The 14,743-nt window shown below is 45.2% G+C and overlaps 1 long non-coding RNA gene across 1 annotated transcript in view; it reads right to left on the reverse strand.

Moving 5' to 3' along the window:
- Window positions 1-14,743, reverse strand: part of LOC138492468 (uncharacterized) — a 55,828-nt gene that overhangs the window by 6,504 nt on the left and 34,581 nt on the right. The window contains exons 2-3 of the long non-coding RNA XR_011276212.1: window positions 5,432-5,489; window positions 5,011-5,102 (exon numbers count right to left, since the gene is read on the reverse strand). This is a non-coding gene — a long non-coding RNA (uncharacterized lncRNA). The remainder of the gene's footprint in view (window positions 1-5,010; window positions 5,103-5,431; window positions 5,490-14,743) is intronic.

Genomic DNA, 14,743 nt, shown 5'->3' on the forward strand with positions numbered 1-14,743 from the left:
CCGTTTCAGCCCACTTGAACACACCAACATGCATCCAAGAATGATCCTACCACACCCCCACAGTCACATGCATCCTTTTTAATGACCGCTCAGTAGCAAGAAACAGACACAGCATATTTGACCTCCTATCCTCTAACAATTTTGACCTCATTTTTATCACTGAAACCTGGTTCTCCCAACGATTTTGCGTCAGTCGCGCACAAGGCCTTCCCCATTGGATACTCGCTCATTTCCCACAATAGACCGTCCAGAGGTGGCAGAGTGGGAATCCTCTACAAACCCAATTTCTCTGTCTCACTCATCGAATCCAGGCTTGCAACACTCTGTGAATCCCTTCAGGCTCTTGCTACCAGCGACATTCACCCACAGCTTCCTACTCATCTACAGACCCCCCTGGATACGACAGACATTTTGCCAACAATCTATAGGACTCAATAGCTACCATTCAGGTAAATCACCCATCTCTTACACTCCTGGAAAATGTCAATATCTGGTTTGATATGCCCAACAACCCCATGACCCATCCTCTGGTCGACAGTCTTGATGCACTCAACCTCTCCCAACATACCACTGGTCGAACTCACTCAGGTGGGCACACCCTTGATGCGATTTTCAGCTCCCATGCCCTCCCCTCTCTATCCAGTCCCAAACCGCTTATCTGGACAGATCACTTTGCTATCCCTTTCTCTATCCACACACCAGCCCCACCTCCTACAGCTCCCCCTGCCCCCACCTTTGATCACAAATGCTGGAACAGAGTCAAGGTATTCCCTGACCTAGCTGAAGCCCTGCTACTCCATCCCCCAGCAACGCTGAGCTGTGGCAGACCCGTACCCATTGCATCCTTTGACTCCTGGCTTAAAGTATCACTAATTCCTCTCACCCCCGCTCACCCCCTGCAACCTCAGGCAAAGGACCGCCCCCCCCCCCCCAAATGATTCACACCTCACCTGAGGACATTCCAAAAACAAAATAACTCTTGAACGCATGAAATCTGTGAAAGGTACAGTGAGCAAAAAGCGATGGCTGCAAACTCTCATAGTGGGGGAAAAAAAAAAAACACAACAGGTTATCATGCCATGTTCTTTCTGGAGAGGGGCGCCTGCTACCTTTTTGAAAAATGTTTGCAAGAACTTGGGATTGGTCACCCCGAGTTACCTGGGGGAACCCAGACGTGGACTCCTGCTCACTGTGCTTAGACCATCACTCTGCGACTCCCTCTCGCTTCATTTCTACAATACTGTACTTGGCAGGATGGCAACCCTTCACACCAGATTTTCCTTCCTCGCCCTCCTACCCTACCCTACACCAACCCCTCTTGATCCCCATTGCCCCGACGCCCACTTTACCAACCTTTGACTCTTTCAAACCCCATCTCCAGAGACTAGTTCTTTGACCTACTGTTAGGGAGAATTCTCATTCTATGGCTAATTTCCCTTACCTACAGAGTCCCCCAGCAGCTTTGCTGGATTTGAAGGGTTTGTTTTTTTCTGCTGCTGAGAGTGAGACTCTTTTTCCCACTCATGTTTGCTATGTGTGTTCTAGGCTACTTTTTGTGTTTCATGTCTATGTGGTTTTTCTTACCCTCATAGGAACCATCGTTATATACAGGTTTTACACAGCACCCTCCGTGCAGTAACATAGGGGTGTCATAGCGACCCCTAAACATAGACTCCATACCCTGGGACTGACTACTGTCTCCCAGGGCATGCAAAGTCCCCATTGACTTTACTAGTCAATCTTTATGAACTAAACTAGTACAAACGATCTTACTATGGAAGTACTGGAAAGGGCTCATAGTTTTTCCCTGGTGCTCATTTTCAAGACGGTACCATACAGTCCCTTTCTCAAAAGTTTCTGGCTGGTGGCAGTGGTTACCACCAAAAATATTCGACCGCAAATATTTCCCTTTGGGATTTTCCCATTGTTCGAGGCTACCACTTTTACTGACAGCCTCTAACAAACCGCAGGTTTATATTTTTATTAACTTTAATCCGGTTGTTTTTTTTTTGCCAGAACTTTAATAATAATTCTTTCTCGTGTCTTTCTCTGAGATCCTAACCTAGGTCGGAGATCCTTTGTTCGTCCTTTTGGGGGCCTTCTGCCAAGAAGCCCTCCTTTCAGTGCCACTGAGTCTGGGGTGGACCCATTGTGTGGGAGGGGGGAGGAGTAGGCCCCCTGGACAGGGTTGCCTAAGCAACCCAAGTCGCACTCTGCCCTGATAGGCTGGAGGGTCTCCCGCCAGGATGACCACTATAGGCTGGAGGGTCTCCCGCCAGGATGACCACTCCACTGTGTGAGTGACAGCTAGGCTGTCTGAATGGGGGTCTTTCTGCATAAAAGCAGGGGTCTTGAGGACTGGAAGAGCAAGACGTCGCCAGTGGAACTAAGAAGCCGAAGAGGAGAGAAGCCAAAGACATCTGCAACAACTGAACCACTGGTGAAGCCTTGCTGCAGCGTCTCACCACTTTTCTCCACACAAAGAGAGAATATCTTCATCTGCAAGAGCCTTCTTCCCTTGAGCTGGTGGGGCCAACCAGTTTGCCAATCGCCTTCCAGGACCTGCCTTGATCAAATCGCCAGTGCCCTGCACTCGGAGACCGAATAGCCAGGCACCCGTCCACCACGACAGCGATTTAAAGGAGCGTACCTTTTAATCCGTTTCAGCATCACCGCGGCTGGCTTCTTCCCTGGGCAGTGCAGTAACTTGAGCCTTCCTCCACGACGAGAACCTCTCTTCCTCTGCTGGACAACACAAACTGCCAGGAACCACCGCTACCGCAGGAGCCGCTTCCACTTTTTCAGGTACATTGTTCCGCCAGGCCTCCCGTTTCGCGGGGTACTGCTAAAGGTATTTGAAATCCTTTACCTACCTCCTGGGTTGGCTGCCCCCATCAACTACCATTATCTTTTACCTTATGCACCCTCTTTTGAATCAATAATCCAAAGACTTGACTGCAGCTACTAGAACACTTTGATCCTGGGGATATTGCCCTGTGCCAACTCTGGCACAGTCCTATTGACTTTGGCATAATCTGTTACAACTGCCTTCACTAGATTGCTTTTCACCGTCAACTGTGTTGGTGCATCAAAAACTCTTATAACCACTCTTCCTTCCCTCTTAAGTATTGTTGAAGTGCCATTTTGCTCGGATTTCACCTATGTATGACTACTGCTAAAGTGCTACCTTGCCTAACTTGTTCACAATCCACTTGGGAAGTGTTACTAGTGTGTTTAAGAGGTTAACTCTGTATAACTTGTCCTTTCCCTCCCGTTTAGGAAATTGATGAGTGCCATTTCTGCTTAGTTTACACTGTGCCATTTTGTTCAGTTTTCACTCTGGCTCAAACTGGTCTACAATTTAATTAGGGAGTTGTGTATACTTTTCTTGACGATTTTAATTTGCTTTAATAACTGTGATTGATGTGTTGAACTAGAAGTGTGTAAAATGAATATATATTCTTTTTAATACAAAGCTTTGGTCAGTGTTTCCTTGTACCATAAGATTGTAGTCCTATTGTGTAAGCCCTGAATACTGCTCATCTCCCTCTTGAGATAAGTCTGACTGCTTAGCCACAGCTCCCAACTAATACTCTGATTGATGGAATTATGTGCGCCGAAAACGCAGATTTGCGCTCCTTTCTGCCCGAAAATCCCTGTTCAAAGTATAGGGATTTTTGGGCAGAAAGGAGCGCAAATCTGCGTTTTCGGCGCACATAATTCCATGAATCAGGCAGTCAATCTTTGTGGTACAGACTGATACCAAAGGGGATTTATTGCATATACCTGTAGTCGTAATCTTCTGTAGTGCTCCCTAAGGGAACTGAACAGGATTCTGCCTAACACCTACTATCTGGCAGCAGACCCCCCAGGTCTCCCCTGAACCCCTGCTCCGCCTCTCTTCTGAAAGAAATATTCTCCTCTATCTGCGCAGGAGAACATGCAAGAGCCATACTAAACAACCCCTGGCATCTTCCCAGAAGCCTTTAAAATAGCGAATGCAAGCTGCTTCTGAAAAAAGGCATCCCTCGAACCCAAGAATTACAGGCCGATCTCCAACACCAGATTTCTCACGAAACTCATTGACCGGACCGCATACTCCCAACTCAACTGCTTCGTAGAATCCAACAAACTCCTCGACCCTGCACAATCGGGCTTCAGACCTCGACATGGAACAGAAACCACTCTGATCTAGATCTGGGATGATGTCAAGAGTGCAGCAGACTGCGGGTTGCGCAGCACTGATTCTCCTCAATCGCTCAGTAGCCTCTGACACAGTTAACCAGTCAATCCTCCATGACTGCCTCCACAACCTAGGAATCCGTGGTTCGACACTCAAATGGATTGCTGCTACTTCCTCAGCAACAGGAAACAAATCGACTTCCTCTCCCCTTGTCTCAACTGCTTGCGCTGTGAACACTGGAGTACCCCAAGGAGCATGCCTCTCTGCTCTCCTTTTTAGCCTCTATCGGACCACTCTACCAGGAATCATGCACACGCACAACCTCTCCCATTACAACTACGCTGATGATACCTAAATTATCCTAAGAATTCCCAAGACAAGCACCAACCCACGTCCCGACCTTGAAGCTTGTCTCAGTGATATATCGACCGATGGATAAGTAACCACCTCCTCTTGAACCCTGATAAAACTGAAATCATGGTGTGCTGCAATACTGCCCTTCTCACGCAACCTCTCCATAGACCCCCCCCCTTGTTCCACTCCCCTCCTTCCAATATAGTAAAAAACCTAGGCTGCACTATGGACTCAGGCATAACCCTCTCATTAGATTTATAATGTTTCAAAATCCTGTCACTACCACCTCAAACTCCTTAGATGCATTTTTCCTTACCTCTCCTACCCCAACAGACTCGCAGCTGTTATATCTATTGTTATGTCGAGACTGGACTATGCCAACTCCTTATACCTGGGAGCACATTGCAAAGGGCCGATAGAAAACTTCAGCACTTCTACTCAACCAATGGTACATAGGGAAAAGAAATACTTACCTGCATGCATGACTGGGTCAAGTGCTTCTCTGGATTTTTCTTGCTGGGACACAAGTGGTTAGGTTGACACACCGACGCTTGGAGCGATGCTGCTGCAATGAAAATAAAACAGCCAAGGATACATGGGTCTACTTGAGACTTCAAAATTAAGATTAGATGAGAAGGGGTTAAAACCAGCTCTTGGGTGTTAGGCATCAGCTAGTAGGCATGACGCAACGCTGGGAACCCGGAAGAGAGTACACAGTGCACTGTAAATGAAGCTACCACATGAGGCCTGAACTTTCAGTACCACCCCAAACTCGACATGAGAAAGGAACAGCCTCAAAAATAGGTTTGAAATCCCAGAATGTGACCCTTAACTATACCTTTAAAATAACCACAGCAAAATACAGTTGTTTTTTTAAAAAAAAGGCATTCTTACTGTTGGCCTACTTCAGATGTCAGGATATTGTATGGTGCCATCACTGCTGGGGACGTTTCTGTCCAAGATGGGATGATGGAGCCAATTTGTGTTCCAGCAATTGAAAAGTACAATAAAAAAGAAAATTAGACATACCAGATTGACCATACCAATAATTGCACACTACACTCTGCCAGTCGGCACACATCCTCCCCCGCACACAAAAGGGACCAAGGGTGCAGGGTCCTACCGGGAAATCTCCAAAGTTCCCTATAGGCCAGTCCACCCTAGTTGGCAGAGAGAATAGAGAGCAGTTAGAGCACATACCTGCAGACATGGCTAGTACTCAGTCACAGAGACAAAAAATAGAGCGAGAGAAAGAGCATCAACTTGTTATAAAATCAAGTAATAGCCATGTAGCTTTTACGGCAGTTCGGTGACAACACTGATGTAGCAGCATACTGCCGTGGCTGCCATGTCAGACGCGAAGGGGCCCCTGGCTTCTGTGCAACATATGGTGCCACATGCAGGCGAAGGGCAGGCACCCGCAGCAGGAAGATATACATGTATTCCACTTTAAATCACTTCTATGTCAGCTGTGCACCCAAAGTACTGTTGGTAATGCAGTGATTTTAGTACATCAAGGGATGCATAGACTCGCTCTATAGTAGATGGCCACCGGGGTAGCTCAGCAGGTTGACAGACCGTTGCTGAGATGTTATATATGCAAAATATAATTATATGTACTGATATAATGTTGTTTCTTTTAATGTGTTTAGGTTGAATTTAACCAAAACAATAAATGCAAAACTTGTTAATCGAATGACTTACTTATAAAAAATGGAAGTGCTATAAAATGTGTGGCCAAGGGTTGGGTTGGGGTATTTCTGCCTCTGTAGTGAAAACCAAAAGTTGGCACCCATGAACGGTTCCATGTAATAATGTCCCCGCAAAAAACATCGCCGAAAAATGGCCGTTTTTGTGGGGACATTATTACATGGAACATGCGGGAAACACCCCCGCAACCCCTGCTGCCCCTGTCCCCATATATATGGTCACCCAAATAATATTGCCACGACTTTTTCCCGGCGATATTATTTACGGTGACCATATATATGGGGATAATATTACCCGATACCCCCTGAACTCAGTTTAATTTCCTAATAACTGCTGTCAGCACAATGTAAGCATTTATTTGTGATGAACCAGTTAGATAAATATTACTAGTGATAAAACACAAAGCAAGGGGCACACAAACCGCTCCGGAAAAAAAAAGAAAAAGAAATCTCTAAGAAAACTAGTCAACGCAAGTTTCAGCAGCGTTTTTGAGTTCGGAAATGACTTTTCTTATGAACGTGTAAAATGCACATTTGATCAACAACAATGTGTCCCAGCATGTAGAATGCCTGCTTTCAACAGTTATCCCCCCCACCCTCACCACCACAGTGATGTTTATGGCCCAATGATCTCTGCGGTGTCCCTTTCAGGACAGAAGAAAACGGGATAGGCAAATAGAGGCAGGAAATGCACGAGTGACGGCTTGGGAAAGGAGCACCACAATGATTACGTCACCGAGCCCCTAGCTCCCCACTCCGAAGCTGGGGGCTTGGTAAAGCCTGGTCATGGCCGAGGCAGGCTGGGTCCCGAGATCCAGCCAGACATCTGATGCTGGATCTCGGACCCGGCCAGAGCCGTCCCATGGACTAGAGGGTTGACAAGGCAGTGGGGCCGGTGGTGTATGACATCTGGCTCCCCCACGGCAGATTGCTGGAGTCCAGCAATCTGCCGTGGGAGAGCCGGCATACAACAATGGCAATGCATGCTTCCATCCCCGGTCGCCTCCTCTCCCCCGTGGCTCCCAAGATGGGGGACACAGAGGGACCAGCATTGCAGTGATTCGGTGCTCCTGCTCGCCTCCTCTCCCCACACGTTCGCCTTCGTGGTTCCAAAGGGGGAGAAGGAAGCAGAGGGACCGGCAAAGGCCTGAAACGCTCACTTCCCGGCACCCCCTCCAACTGTGGTGTGGGGGGCTGAGCCGAGAAGCTGCATCATGTACCAAGCAAGACGACGCTGGCAGCACCAGCAGGAAGCAACAATGCAGCCTGGACACACGTCCAGGATGAATTTATTTCCTGTTTCGTGGCCACGTCGCACTGACTGGGCATGTGCATGGGGGGGCCAGTGACTCGCCATGCATGGTCAAGGGAGGCATTTTCTCGCCGTCCTAGATCACACGCCCCACAGATTGAAGAACTCTGCCTGCAGTATGGCAATGGAAGGCGAAATACTTTATTGTTAACTTTCTGGTAAGACTACATAGGAGTCTGCATTTTCACTGTATAATAGTGTAAGTACACATGAACATGCAGGCACCTAGTCGGGGTGGGGGGTGGAATCAAGAAAGACATCTTGAGACTCTGACCGGTACAGCTCAAAGCACTGCCTGGCAGCACTGAGCAGTAAAGTTAGCCACATCTCCCTGCAATGTTCAAATCAGAACCCCTCACCTCATAGAGGCAGTAAAGTTACAGATATCATGCCAAGGGAACTTCAGCCCCACGGCTGCTGCCCTTCTGCCAGTGCCCCTGGCTGCCACGCTCCGTTGGCGGCACATATATCCCCAGCGCAGGGGGGCTTGGCAGCCCGGGAGGCATCCAAGCAGTGCAGAAAAACAAGCAAGCATGCGGCTGTTGTAAAAATGGGATAGGCATGGGGCTTAATGTCCAACTTGGTGAGCTCATTGCTGCTTTAACAGTGAAAGCCGCGTTGCGCGGATCAGGGGGAAGAAGATGGCGCATAAACCAACTTGCTGCTGGCAGCCGAATTTGGAAAAAAATACCTGCCCTGAAATTTCCTCTGCGTGCACGTTACAACCACAAATCACTTTTTATTTTTTTTATTTTTTATTGGATTGGCTGTATAAACAACCTTTCAATTTCACTTAATAAGTTCATTACAATAGTTATATATTTTTAAACAAAATCAGTAATAGATGTCCATACACATTAACACATTTCTCAGCACTTTTAAGATATTCTTAGATTTCCCAATTATTGATCATCTCGGATTCCAAAAGCAATAAAAACATTTGAAAACAGTTAAAAGCTAAAAACATGCATTACAATACATAATATGAATCACAGAAAAAAGATGATAAAGAATTACAAAACAATGATTAGAACAAGCATTATCAGTGCATTTCCCCGAGTGTCTTGTAATGAGATAAACTATTACATAAAATCAATACACTGTCATATGTAGAATAAAATTACTCTTCTGAGCTATTTGTTTACATTTCAAGATTCTAGTTAGCTTCACAAATCTAAAAGCCCTCCTAAGTTTGGAATAGTGTAGATACTAGTGACCCACATAATTTAGGTGTTAGGGGAAAAACGATTATTTAGATAAAGAAGATCAAGAAATTGTATGATCCATTCTGATGGAGATTAGTCTTGAACAGAAAATACGTCTCCATAGGTCATTCGTTTGCACATAACAGAAAGTATCATTTGAAAAAGAAGCAACGTGTATCCATTAGAAGCGGACACTCAACAATTAGTAGGGTTTCTTTTTGTTTTGGCAAAAACAGTAGTTTTCATGAATAGCTATAATGCCTGTGCAAGCCAAAATGTCTCTTGTATAGAATACATTGAGCCTAAATCTCGAATATGAATTCCTAAATTGCGCTGAAGGGAATTTAAGCAAATAGTCTTCTGTAAGATTCAATCTTTTGCATCCAGAGGGATTATTATTAAAGTCTAGATATGATCTACATTTTTGTTGGGTATGTATTCAATCCATTTGATATAATTTCGTTTTGGCACGATTAGGATTCTGTATAAGAAGTTCTATAGAAATCTCTGAGTCTGCCGTTATATTAAGAATATCGTTTCTCCATTTCCACGGAAACTTATTTGTAGGAGTTGAAAAGTATGTTGCTAATATATTTAATAGGCTTCACCCAGCGCCAGCCATTAGGCATTTTCTCAGGAGAGAACAAAGCTTCCACAAGTACAATGCATGACAACTCCAATCATAGATATCGGGACATAGTTTGGCAGATTAAAATTCCTTCTCCAAAATTTGCCTTCTATTTTGTCCCAAAAAGGTTGTTCTTGAGGTTGTTTGGTTTTAGCCCCATACGTTAATATAGGTACTTTTTTTATTGTAATAAGACAAGGCAGGACAGCAGGAACATTTACCATACTTATGCATTATTATTTGGGCCTGTGAAGAGAGTGAAGTAAGCTTGGAATCGATGTCAGTGAGATATAAAGTTATCATTAGTTAAATTATTTATATTAATTCCAAGATATTTATATTGTTCGACTTCCATCAGGTCAATACATTGGAGAGTCCATACAAGGGTTTTTGATTTTCGCTTACCACTCTTCACGCATTGTATTATTCGAGTCTTGTCTAGGTTGATTATTAAATGATTTTCTATGGCATAAGAGCCCAAATTGTTTAAGATTTTTTGCAAACATCTCCGTGTTTTCTATAACATCCATGGCACTGAATAAGTTCCCATTTTAGGAGCATCAGGCACAGTAGAGAGGAAAATATCAACTATAAAAATGTTTAAAAGAATGGAAGCTAAAATGCACCCCCTGATGCAGAAAGAAGGCCGTCAAGAGTTAATCGCAATTGCATAGTAGTGCAGGTGTGCAAAAGGTGAACAAGAGTCAGAAGTGATGTCGGACACAGTCTATTCTCGATTTTTCAAGCAATAGCACTCGGTCGATGGAGTCGAATGCAGTTCAAAAGTCGACAAAGGCAAAGTATAACGGTTGCTTTTGACTGATGCAATGGGCCTTTAATGCACTTAAAGTTATAGTGTTGATGGAAGTGCCTACGCCCACCATAAAACCAGTTTGATGAGGATCACGACTGTTTGATTTTAAATCCAGAGATTTAGATCATGGAGAATAAGACGCGCACAAATCTTGCCTGGAATGTCAAGAAGGGCGATCAGTCTATAGCTAGTTGGAATTTACTGATCACCCTTCTTAAATATTGGCACAATAATTGAGTGCCCCCAGGACTCTGGAATTATGTTTGAAGAATTTATATAAGTAAACAAATTGAACAAAATCTGTGTCCAGTTCTCAGGATGTTCCTTTAACATTAAATTGATAAATCCATCAGGGTCGGGGGCCCTGGATCTAATAGCTTTTTTAATAAAGTGTAGAATGTCATCTTTGTCAAAGACTATGTGAAAATGACTATTAGTGCTAGTAAAATCCCTGGAGTTTACAGTAGGCGAGACATACAAATTAGTAAAGTGGGTGATCCACTGGTGCTCCGAGACTCCATTTATTTGGATTGCTAATTGAGATTCGGAAGTGGCCTGATTTAACAAAGACCACATTTGAGCAATATTCTTGTTGCTAACAGCTTGCAACATGGCTTCACCATCCTTTTGATAAGCATTCGCTTTATATGCTTGTGTCCTGTTACTATATTTGGTTTTGATTGCTTTAAGGATAGCAAACCTTTGATTAGATGGAAAATGCATGACCATTCTTTTCTCTCGACGATATAATGCTTTGCGTTCCCTTATTAAGGGATTGTAATTATGAGTGTTTTTAAATATCCTCTTATCTTGTCTATTAAAGTTTACCCTGAAGAGATGTAATAAATATTTGTATTGGAAAGGTTGTTCTAGTAGTTGTGCTAGAGGACCTTCATTTGTAGATTTGAGCAGGTTATTGAGGATTCAGACCAGCAAAGTTTGGTTTTGCCATTATTGATTTTTAAAGTTCCCTTAAATTGCTCAGTTAAATATGTGTTTGTTACAGATGTACAAGACCATTTTAAAGTGAGCATATCGTGGTCACTTTCAATTTGTGGAACAATTTGAAAATGTTCAGCAATTGCGAACAATTTAGGGTCAAGATATATAATGTTATGTTACTTGCCATTTATATAGCGCCTTATGTATGAAAGCGCTGGTAGGTTGAACGCCCTCGGGAACCGTAGTTCAAGTCAGTAGGGGTCCATGTCCGCAAAAATATCGCCATATTTTTGCGGCGATATTGAGCCATGGACCCTGTGGGGTACACCCCTGCATTATTTTAAAATGTGCGGGGGGGACACCCCCGCAACTCCCGCTCCCACATAATATCCCCCCCAAAAAATATCGCCTATGGCGAGACAAACGACCATATGTACGGCGATATTTTTGGTGGGGATATTATGTAGGGATACCGTCAGTAGAGCGAGAGAGTGTCATATGGTGCGTGGGTGCACCGGATATATGTGCAGCTGGTATAGTTGTTTGGTGATAGCTGCTTCTTAGCAATCGTTTTTTTTGCGAGGAAATCACTTGATGGGTTCAGTCTGTTGGGTGGACACCCAGACTGGGTTCTGGCTGTATTAGGGCAGAGGAACGCCTAAGCTAGCCGGAATGTGCGCAGCTAGCTTTATTTTATTAGGGTGATGAGGTGATCATGGAGTTGTGTTCGTATGTGAACAGCTAGGCTGATTTAACAGAGGGATAGCTGTGTTCTGGTTGAATGATGGTGTATAGTAGAAAGTAGGCATAGTGGTGTGATATGGTTGGTGGCTATCAGTATAAGCACCTGAGACCAGGCACATGAGCAAGACAGTGGGGACGTACATAGCGACATAAATAAATATATATATATATATATATATATATATATATATATATAGCAACAGGATGGTTAGAGGTGTGTGCATATATATATATGGGGATAGAGGTACATAGGATATATTGGGATACAGATATTTGGTAACATCATGGTGACCAGGTGTTGCCTCTGTCTGCACATCCGCAACATTCGTGCCATCTGCAACATCCGCAGCATCCGGGCCATCTGCAACAGTTGCAGCATCCGTAACAGTCGCAACATCTTTGACATCCGCGCCATCCCTAACATTCTCGTGCCACCCGTCACGTCCACTCCATGCGTTCCATCCACTCCATCTGCTGCTTCTGCTTCATCCGTTCCATTCAGTCTATCCGTTTTAGTCACTATATCCATTCCATCCACTCCATTTACTCGTTTATTTTCCCTGTTCGATCTACTCAGATTTTCCGTTTACTGTGACTATTCACTCCGTTTACTCCATCCTTTGACTCTATTCACTCCATCAGTCCCTCTGGTCTATCCATTATGTCCCATCATGTGGATGTGTACCAGGTAGGACAGCTTTGTTGTGTGTTTCGTCATGCAGTTGCTGGGAGATTTGGACATATCTAACAAGGCCACAGGCAAGGCTGTTGAAGGCTGCTCACTCACTGCACATCCACCAAAGAAAGTGAATCATATCTTGGGAGGTCATTGGTGTTATGGGAAGTGCCACGTTTTCAGTAGTTTGTGTTCGGTGAGTCAGATGTGGGGTGGAAGCGAGTTCCATAGAGTGGGGGCCAAGGCTGAGAACGAGGATCCTCCTATCCTGACTGAGTTGGTGTTTGGTATCATTAAAAGGAGGGCAGAGCTTGATCTTAGAGTGCGCGGTGGGTGGTATGGTTTCAGCTTGTCGTGCAGGTGTATTGGGCCGTTTTTGTGCACTGCTCGGTGTGTGCTGCATAGGGTTTGAAAGTGGCCCTTCTACCAACTGGGAGCCAGTGGAGAGTTCTGAGAGCTGAAGAGTTGTGGTCTCTTGGGCCCAGTGCTAGAAGCATTTTGGCTGCAGCGTTTTGTGCTCTTTGTAATTTAATGAGGTGGTATGCCCAGACTCCGAGACAGAGGGAGTTAGTGTAGTCCAGTCTCGACATTACAACAGACTGAACAGCGGCAAGTCTGTTAGGAAAGGAGAGGTAGGGAAAAATGCATCTAAGAGTTTTGAGGTGGTAATGACAAGACTTAGATACGTTGTTGATATGGCGAGAGAGGGTTAGGTCAGAGTCGAGAGTGCATCCAAGGTTCTGTAATGTGGCCGAGGTGGTGGGTGGATTGCCCATGGATGTGGGCCAAGGTAAAGGGTGGGGAAGAAGTTTGGTGTTGCCGCACACCATGATTTTACTTTTAGTGGGGTTTAGGAGGAGGTGGTTTGTAGTCATCCAACGATCAATGTCAAGGAGGCAGGCTGCGAGGTTGGGCTGAGAGTTGGAGTCTGAGTTGAGGAGTTTTAAGATTATTTGGTTGTCATCGGTGTAGTTATAGCACAGGATATTGTGCAGGAGAATTATTCCAGGGAGGGTGGACATATAGAGGTTGAATGGGAGGGCTGATAAGGATGCTCCTTGTGGTACTCCAGTATTGACTGGTCAGGCGACGGAAGTGAAGGTTGAGAGGAGGGCTATTTGTTTCCTGTTATTGAGGAAGGAGGCTATCCATTTCAGAACGTTTCCACGTATTCCTAGGGAGTGGAGGCGGTCCAGTAGGATTGCGTGGTTAATTGTGTCGAAGGCCACAGAGAAGTCTAGGAGGATTAGTGCAGCACATCCTGCAGAGTCTGCAGTGATCTTAAAATCGTCCCAGATTGAGGCCATAGTGGTTTTGGTTCTGTGTTGTGGTCTGAAGCCTCATTGTGCGGGGTCCAGCAGGTTGTTGGATCCAACAAAGGCGTTTAGTTGGGATTATGCGGTTCCATCGATGTGTTTAGCAAGGAACCTGAGGTTTGAGAAGGGGCAGTAGTTTTTGGGGTCGAGGGAAGGTTTTTATTAGAAGAGGCTTGACATGTGCAGTTTTGAGGGCATCGGGGAAGATTCCCGAGCTGAGGGAGTCATTTGGTATGGTTCTTGCTTACTCTCCTGCGCAGATGGATGAGAATATTTCTTTGAGGACTGAGGCAGGGCAGGGGTCAAGGGGGGGGGGGGGGGGGACCAGATGGTTTCCGAGCAGAGAGAAGGTCAATACATTTGTCTCTCGAGATTGGTGGAAAGTGGGAGGAGTTGTTGCCATGGCGGGTGATTGATAGGGCGGACGGATTATGTGGCGGTAAGGGGATGGCCAGTTTGTGGTTAAGGGAGGTTGTTCTGTCGAGGGCAGTGGTGTAGAAGTGGAGAGAGACCGAGTCGCAGAGTGATTGAGATGGGGTGAATTGGGTTGAGGTACAGGTCGGTTTGACGAATTCAGAAATTATTTTGTGGAGTTCCTTGCTGCGGTTTCCACAGTTCAGAATTCAAGAGTTGTAGTGGGCTTTTTTAGCTTTTCGGATTTCAGCTTTGTACTTGCGTTAGTGCAGAGCGAGGGTGGATCTACTCAGGTTGGTTTTACTACGTTTGCGTTCGAGGGATTTATTCAGTTGTTTCGCAATCTTCAGTTCTGGTGTAAACCATCTGGGATTAGGATCACAGTGAGCGGAGGATTGGCAAGTGGGGATGAGCGGGATTAGTGAGATATTGAGCCAGGAGTCAAA

This window comes from Ambystoma mexicanum, chromosome 10, assembly GCF_040938575.1.
Source record: "Ambystoma mexicanum isolate Mex_15411 chromosome 10, UKY_AmexF1_1, whole genome shotgun sequence".
In the NCBI taxonomy this organism is placed as follows: Eukaryota; Metazoa; Chordata; class Amphibia; order Caudata; family Ambystomatidae; genus Ambystoma; species Ambystoma mexicanum.